Below are 8,366 nucleotides of genomic sequence, written 5' to 3'. Positions count from 1 at the left end.
GATGAAGTGTTGCCCCTTCTTCTGTCGCGAGTACATTTCATCTCAGGTGCCGCGTAACAAGACTAAATGTCTGAGGCCAAAGCTTTGGTGGCTGAGCGGTAAGATTGACGGCATTAATCGTGAAGGTCGGAAGCACTGTTGGATTTTGTGGATTAAAAGTTTACGTGCACACAGTAGTTGGGTGGGTAGGGGTGGGGGGATGGGGTGTGGAAGAGTGCCATTGGGTGCAGATTGGCTCAAGAGGGGTTAATAATTGTCCCATCAAAGTCTTCTAAATCACAGTTTAAGACTGTATCGTCCCTCAGGTTCGCTTTCTTTCAGTCATTGTCTGTCCAGCAACGTCTTATTCAGTGATGTTGAGAATTTTTCCTTCTCTCTCTCTCTCTCTCTTTCTCTTTCTTTGATTTTTTTTTCTTTTAAATATTGTCATCAGCTTTTATTCAAACAACATGCGGGTATAATATATATATATTTGTAGATATACGCGTGTGACCTGAAGGAAGAGTTGTCCTTGATTTCTTCGTCGTTTGTTCTTAGTGTTAAAATAGAAAAGAGCCGGGGGAGAGGCTGGGGGAGGAAGGGGAGAGGAAGGGTGGGGTTGGAGGGATGGAGAGAGAGGGTCGGGTGGGTGGGGGTGTTGGGTAGAGAGGGTGGGGCGAGGGCTGAAGAGGAAACAAATTGAGGAACGAGCGAAGGATTCTTGAGAATTGCTACTTCCATGCTGTCTCTCTCGCTTCTATTTCTTGAGGTTTTGTGCTTTACGGCGTCAACTATCCGCGGAGAAAGTTTCGATCTAAGCGATCAGCATTCCAGAGTCATGTTTTCTGTCGAGAGAGAGAGAGAGAGAGAGAGAGAAAGAGAGAGAGAGTGTAAAAAAGACGAGAGGATTAACACTTGGGAGGAGGGGAGGGAACAATGCACGGGCTGAGGTTGGGATGACTGAGGTTAGGATGACCTGGAACGTGGGGAAATGTGCCGGGATTGGAACCGGTGCCATCAGGATGATTGACAATGAGTGGGGAAGGGAAAGTGGGTGGCGGGGTTGGGGGGAAAAGGACAGAGCTTATTAACACAAGCCAAACATGCTCATCGTCAACAGGTTGTGGCTTTACGCAATTCATTCCCTGTGCTAATTAACCCGCGCCCTGCGAGACGTCACAAACATCCCCCTACCCCCCCAACCCACGCCCCGCACCCCCTCTTGTGATATAATATAAAAACTAATAATAATAATTTGGCCACTCAATCCAGTGTTTGTGGGACGCTGCTGTGCGCAATTGGCCTCTGCGTTCCGCCCACAGAATATACAGTGTATTTTGTGAAGGGCTTTGAGACGTCTCGAAGACGTGATAAGGCGCGATATCAACCCCAAGGATTATTGGTAGAAGTGGCGGTAGTATTAGTCGTTCCTTTCTGTGGTAGTATTTTTTTTCCCTTCCCGTTCAGCCCTGTGTTTGTCTCGAGGAGCGGATACAGAGGCTTCTCCAACAGATGACACGTCAGATGTGAACAATCCTGCTCTGTGTCTCCAGCGCTATTAGCTGCATTTCAGCTGCCCTTCTCCTTTCTCTTCACTGAAGATAAATGAAAGTGCCGAGAGATGAGACAAGCGACGATTTACCCACACTCCACACTGCTGGAGAAAGCCACCCGTCTCACACAGCAGGTGTCTCTCTCTGCCAGAGCGAGGAACAGCATGCAAATAGTTATTTAACTCTCCAAGTGCCAAACTGAGACCTTCCTTGAAGGTAACGAAGACAATAGGTCCGTGCCTGACCTCGCCGTCGGTTGCAATGTAAAGGTAATAATACACCTTCCGTTTGATACGGCAGCTATTACATCAAAGCGTCTCTTGAGTGTCGCGGAGTCAAATGCTAGCAACTGTAAGTGGCTGCGTATTTGCGACCAGATAATTCGCGTACAGCGATGCCAGCAAACAGCCGTGACGTGAACGACTGATTTTATCCGGGGGGGGGGATTGGGATTGAGATGGAGAAACTCCCTTCTCTTTTCCAAAAATGTCCTTCTGGAGGAGGTTCGTCTGGGCCTGTCCAGGAGGTCGTAATTGGGAAAGAGAAGGGAGTTTCTCTCCCGGTGTCCTGTTTCTCTCCCGATTGGGGTTCGAACCCACAAACTTCCTACCCCGGGGTAGACAGAGAGAGAGAGACGCCGACAGAGTGGAGCGAGAGTGTGGCCTGGGCTCAGTCGGCCTGACACTCATGGCGAGGAAAGATCTTTAAATTCCAGCCGAAAGTCCGTCTTAACAACGAGCTGCCGAAAGGGAAATGTGTTCTCGCAGAGCAGAGCAGTTGTAAAGCTGTCAGGATGTTATGGATGCCCAAATGATGGAGAAGTCTTGCTACTATTTGCTGAATATTGAAGGAGGATAGCTAATGGTGTGCAACATATAAACCTGTTGTGCCAATCATCCATCTGTCTGTAAAGGGAGTGAATGGTGGAACGAGCGGGTCCTAGCAAAATGCCTCTTTAAGCATGTTCAGAGGCGGAGAGTACGACTGGAGCCAATCTCTCCCATTAACTGTTGTCAGGTAAATAACACATCAGCAAAAATTTTTTTAAAAAAATTATGCATATAGAGCAACGGGAGAGGCCAGAACTATTGCCCAACAACAACCGCTTTGATCACATCAAAATCGATTCAGTTATGAAATGAGACAAACGTGGTGGCTTCAGGATTATTAATAATAATAATAATAATAATCCTTGCAATTGATACAGCGCCTGATCACGTCTTTTGAGACGTCTCAAAGCGCTTCACGGGGTTTACTGTAAAGTGTAGCGACTGTACTTTCTGGATTAAGACCAAATCTAAGAAGCTGCCCTGATTCTACGCAGTCTTAACATTCTAGGACCAGGCAGTCTTGCAGCCGAAGCCGCGAGGTAGTTTGAGTCTCTACCAGTCAGGGGCTGAGAAGGGAGGAGAGCGTGCTGATGGAGACTTGTAGAAAGCACCCTCCAGGCTGCCAGCGATAGAGGACTCGGGCAGTGGAGAGTGTCAAAGGGATCTTTTATACGTTCAAAAGTTAATCGCTTGTGGTTAATTAAAAATTCTCCACTTTGTCCCTGGGGAGGAGCCATGAGACGAAAGCTCGAGGCATTTTTCTGCTTTTTCTCTCCAATGCCGTCTGATGTTCCAACTCTTAATATTATTTTAAACAGCGTTTGATCCACTGCGCTTTAGATTTAAGTTGTTTGGGCTTCCTAATTGAATGCCTGAGGTCACATTAAGCTCGCCCTCATCCTCTTGTGAGAGAGGCCGTAAGCTGAGGTGGGGTGGGCGGGGGAAGGGGGGGGAGTGGGAGAAGAGGAGGAGGAGGGGGAGATCAATTCAAATAACACCAAAGAGAAGGAAGCTTCAGGTCCCACGGGCTCGCGCCGTGGGTTAGTGGATGATCGCACAAAGCTTGTAAATCACGAGAGATTCACAGCTTCCTTCACGCAAACTGCCTGGATGGGCAGAATGGCCTCTTTGCATGCCTCGTCGCTTAATGCCAATCAAGCAATAGCCTTGGTTAGCGAGGAGAGGCATACAGTTAATGGTGAACCCATATTTTTGCAAACCACATCCGGAGACGCAGTTAATGTATCTATTTAAAAAATCGAACTCACACAATTGCCGACAATGGATTAACGCTGACAGGACTGAGAAGCGGGTTGGCTTAATGGCTGTGTCTCTCTCTGACGAGGATGTCTGTTTTAGAATGTTGTTGGTTTGCTGCCGAACTCGAGACGGGGCAAATTTGGCACCAGAGGCGCACTGTCTCCCCCGTCCGCAAATCTGACTGTCCTCGGAAATCAGGGGCGTGCGGTCACCCTAATGGACGTGGAACTCTCGTTCTGGTTTGGAAGCACGGTGATGAGTTTCCGTGTGTGCCAGATGACAGCCCCCCTCCCTCCCCCTACCCCCACCACCTCAAAAAGAACCTTACTGCTGTGCTGCCTGTTCATCTATCATGTCGAAAGCCATAGTGGTATCTGCTCTCGCTCTCCTTCCCACTCCCAGGCTTAGTGAAGAGAAACATATTGTTCTGAAAGCAGTGAGTGGGGGCGCGTGTGTGTGAGAGTGAGAGAGCGAGAGCGAGAGAGAGAGGTGTAGGTTGGGTCTGTTTCTATTTCCCTCTCTCTGTCTCTCACTGAATGTCCCTTCCTGCAAGGTGTTTTGGGGGTGGGGGGGGGGAGTTAAATCAATCAAAAGGTCAAGTTTGATTTCTCAGTGGTTCCGATTCCAGAAACAGACACAATTGAAATTTTACCCCACGGATGCTGAATTTCCCTTCCAGCTTTCATAACGCCCTGTGCAGTTTCTGCCCCAGATTAATGAATTGTCCGAAAGGTGCGCCTTCAACAACGCAGTGCTCTCGCCCCCTTACGTAGATAATAATAATAATAATAGTAATAATAATAATAATAATAATAATCCTTGCATTTGACATAGTGCCTTATCACGTCTTCGAGACGTCTCAAAGCCCTTCACAGAATATACCGTAAAGTGAATTGACTCTGTATGTTTTGTGAGAAGTATAAACACAAGGTACCCAGTGGTAGATCTAACAGAGCGGATGTTTAAGAGGAACCTTTTCACACGGAGGGAGGTGAAGATGTGGAACTCATAGCCGGAAGCATTGGTTGAAGGAAAATAGCGTCAATGAATGTGTCAAGTTTTAAGACAAAATTTGATGCCTACGAGAAGGGGAAGGGAATAGGGGGATAAAGGAAGGGGGGGAATAGGAGACGAGTGTGTGTATAAACAAAAGCACAGGAGGGAGGGGGAGGTTGTGGGGGAAGAGGGGAACTCCCCTTATTGGGTAGTTCAGAAAGGCCTAATCCGCTCACACTGACTAACAATGGAAGTGAGAGAGTACAGTAACATTATTTATCACTCCTCCTCAAACAGGGCACTGACTAACAACGGGAGTGAGAGAGAGAGGGAGGAATGAAACAGTTGTAACACACCACTCACACCGTTGCACAAGTTGTGAGAAGGGGACGGTGACGTTATTTATCACGCCAGAGTCTTCGGACCAACAGACTGACTAACAGTAGGAGAAAGCCCCTAGAGTGATGCTGGTATTATTGTCCCGCGCTGTGGAGAACTGCCTCAACCTTGCGCTGTCCATTCTAAAAACTGTCAAGCCATTCACCCTAAAACTCAGGCCTGGAAAATTGATTCAAGGTTTGCAATCAGTTTTCTTTTCAGGCCTTTCCCCTCTCTCTCTCTCTCTCTTTCCCCCTTTCCTTTTCTCTGCTCCTTCTTTCCCTCCCTCTCGTTCCCTCCCTCCCTCTCTCCTTTCCCTCCCTCGCCTTCTCTCTCTCCCCTCTCCCCCTGCTCTTTATTGGTAAAGTGAAGGGAGTAATTGAGTAACCAAATTATTTTTTTTTTCAGGGGTTATTACCCCTGGAAAAGCAATCCTACTTACTGTTTGGTAAACAGAGGCGTGTGTGTGGAGTAAGGAAACTTGCCTAATGTTTCGCCCCGACTCGCCCGGGAATCGTACCCCGTTCCTTTTGCTCGCGAGGTGAGCTCTCTCCCTGGCCTTTTTTCTTCTTCCGAGTATATTAGCCAGTTAATATGGAAATCAGCTTGTCACCGAGCTGATAAGGTGCGAAGTCGAGACCCAAAGGTAATTTGCACAAATCATGTGGGAGCGGAGAAGGGGTGAAATTGGAATTTTCTGGACGACTTTCAATTATCGCGCTGTTCTATTCAGCCTGGCTCAGACTCGACTTCTGAGTCAGAAGGTCAGGGGTTCAAGCCCCCACTTTGGGCACTTTAATCTCACGTAGTCTAGGCTGACGCTCAAATGCAGTGTGTTGTGGGGATGCTGCACTGTTGGGAGTCGCTGTCCTTTGGATGAGACCTCGAGCCGAGCTCCCGTCTGTGCCCTGTTCAAGTGGACGCTCAAGAATCCTGTGGGACTATTTGAAAAAGAGAAGGGAGTCTCTCTCTCTCTCTCTCTCTCTCTCTCTCTTTCTCCCGGTGCCCTGGTCGACAATCCCCCCAAATAAAATCAATCACTCACTTCGTGGCTGTTTGTGGGACATTGTTGCACGCAAAATGCCCCTTGCGTTTGCCTGCAAAATACACAGTCACTCCACGTGACAGTAAAATCCTGCAAAGCGCTTTGAGGCATCTCGACGAGATGATAAGGCACCCTCTCTAATGCGTATCTAATATTATTATTATTATTTTTCCATCGATTTGCAAATAGCAGAATGGTATTCAGGCTTTCCTCTGCATGTGACCAGCAGATTTTAACACTGCCATTCCTCCTCCCATTAGATGCAATGAAGAGACAGCACTTGAAAGACCTTTCTGTTCCTTTCTCTGAGTTGCCGCTGTTCTGAAATCCTCTGAAGTAAGTCGCGTTTTCTTTTGCCGAAGAAAATGAAGGAAGGTATGTGCTTAAAATACGTATCAAATAATTCAGCCTCAATGGGATTGTGAGGCCATCTGATAAATTTTAGTTGAAGAAAAGTAAATGTGAAAGTGGTACTTTGGTATGACTGATCGTTTCCTAGGCCAGGATTTAGGTGAAGAAAAGAACGATTCCTTTAAGAAATGGTATAAAGTAATTCAATTTTGTTGGCTGTAAAGTCTCACTTGCAAATGCTCTCGCCTTAAGGTTAGAAGGTTGTGGCTTTCGAACCTGACGCTTGGAGACTTTGAGAACACAGTCTAAGTTGATGCTCCAATGCAGTGCTGAGGGGGGGCGGTGGGGTGGAGTGGGGAAAGCATTTGAGTTGCGTTGTTAGATGTGCCTGTGTAATTTAACAAAGGGAATTTAACACTGTTCAAAAATAGAAGGGATTTGTTCCCGGTGTCCTGGCCAACAATCCTTCAGACAAATTAATCTTTCATAGGTCTTTGCTATGCACAATACTGTCAGTGGTGTTTGCTCATGAGTGCACAGTCACTACACTCAATAGTAAATTGCTGTAAAAGAGATTATATGGTTATGGGCGCTACATCGAATACAAGATTTATTTTGCACATGATTTTAAGTGTGAAGAGATGGGCAATTTGGATGAGAGCAGATAGCTCAAGTGGCTGAAATGGCTCCCAGCGTAGACTCAATGGACCAAATGGCCTCGTTCTGCACTACAATTTCTTCGCTAATTTTCTGTCCAGGGAAATCAGCCGGAGGCTCGGGAGGGAGAGCTGCCAGCAAACGGAATTAAATCCGCCACAGACTGATGGGGCGGAGGGTTTGTTTGACTTCGAAGGCACGACTTGAAACCCCTCCAACCTGTCGCAGCCCAGCGGGTGGCTCTGGCAATGTTAAAGCCCTCCCCTTGTTTGGCACCTTTATTGCCGGTCACACCGACAGAGGCAAAACTTGGCCCGTGAGGGGGGGGAATAGAAATGGGATGCACTTCCTTTGTTGGGGCTCAAGCATATTGTTCTCTTTTTGCTCTGTGTCTCACCAAGCTGCACTTGACCTGCGACTGCGCTGTATACTGGAGACTTGGCTGCCTGGCTCAGTCAGCAGTGCTCTTACCTCTGAGTCAGAAGGGTCAGGGATTCAAGCCCCCCCCCCCCCGCCCCCCACACCCCCACGTCGGGGACTTTGAGTCTAGGCTGACGCTCCAATAGACTACCTGCTCAGATGGATTTTAAGGATCCGAAAACAATCAAAGGAGTGTCCGGGCTAGATATAAAATCGGTCATTCACAACCTGCGTACAGCAACGTTCCCACAGGCAGCGTTACCTTGTGAATAATAAATGATAGTAATAATAATCCTCGCATTTGATTCCGACAAACAGGGTGGGGTGCAGTGGGGGGAATTACCCTCATTCCAATATCCTATTCATTTGCAACATCCAAGATACTCGCCACGGACAGCGCAAGAAAAAATAAGGGTTTGTGAAACCCGCCAGCGAGCTAGCTAGAGGCTTCAAAGCTGGATAGGGAAAGCTTGTGAAACATTCACAATCTCTGCACACACCCACATACACACGCACACACACACCACGTATATCCACATACACACCCCAAATACACGCATCCACACCCATCACATCCACATACACACACACCACATACACACATCAAATACACGCATCCATACACACCACACACACACACACACACACACTTGGCTGCACACACTGACAGGCTGTTATAGCATGAGGGTGCTTCCAAGGTCAAAGATTAGCGTGCGATCGAGTTGTCCTGAACAACATTACGGTTCGAAAAGTAAGAAGAAAAAAACTCACACAAGACAAGCTTAAGGTCAAAGGGGGCACCACTCGCTCTGCTTGGGGTGATTGGCTCTGCTCTGCTTTTTATGAATTGGGCTCCGTTTAACTGATTGAATGCTTAAAGGAAGGGTAATCGAGTCC

At 47.5% G+C, this 8,366-nt stretch overlaps 1 long non-coding RNA gene across 1 annotated transcript in view; it reads right to left on the bottom strand.

Moving 5' to 3' along the window:
- Positions 1-793: 793 nt before the first annotated feature.
- The window catches only part of LOC121850129, a 51,966-nt gene continuing 44,393 nt past the window's right edge, over positions 794-8,366 (bottom strand). Inside the window, exon 3 of the long non-coding RNA XR_006085471.1 lies at positions 794-824. This is a non-coding gene — a long non-coding RNA (uncharacterized LOC121850129). The remainder of the gene's footprint in view (positions 825-8,366) is intronic.

This window comes from Callorhinchus milii, unplaced genomic scaffold (genome assembly GCF_018977255.1).
Source record: "Callorhinchus milii isolate IMCB2004 unplaced genomic scaffold, IMCB_Cmil_1.0 Scaffold14, whole genome shotgun sequence".
NCBI classification, from domain to species: Eukaryota; Metazoa; Chordata; class Chondrichthyes; order Chimaeriformes; family Callorhinchidae; genus Callorhinchus; species Callorhinchus milii.
The sequence above is the reverse complement of the archived record's forward strand: the minus strand, read 5'-3'. Positions and strand labels throughout refer to the sequence as shown.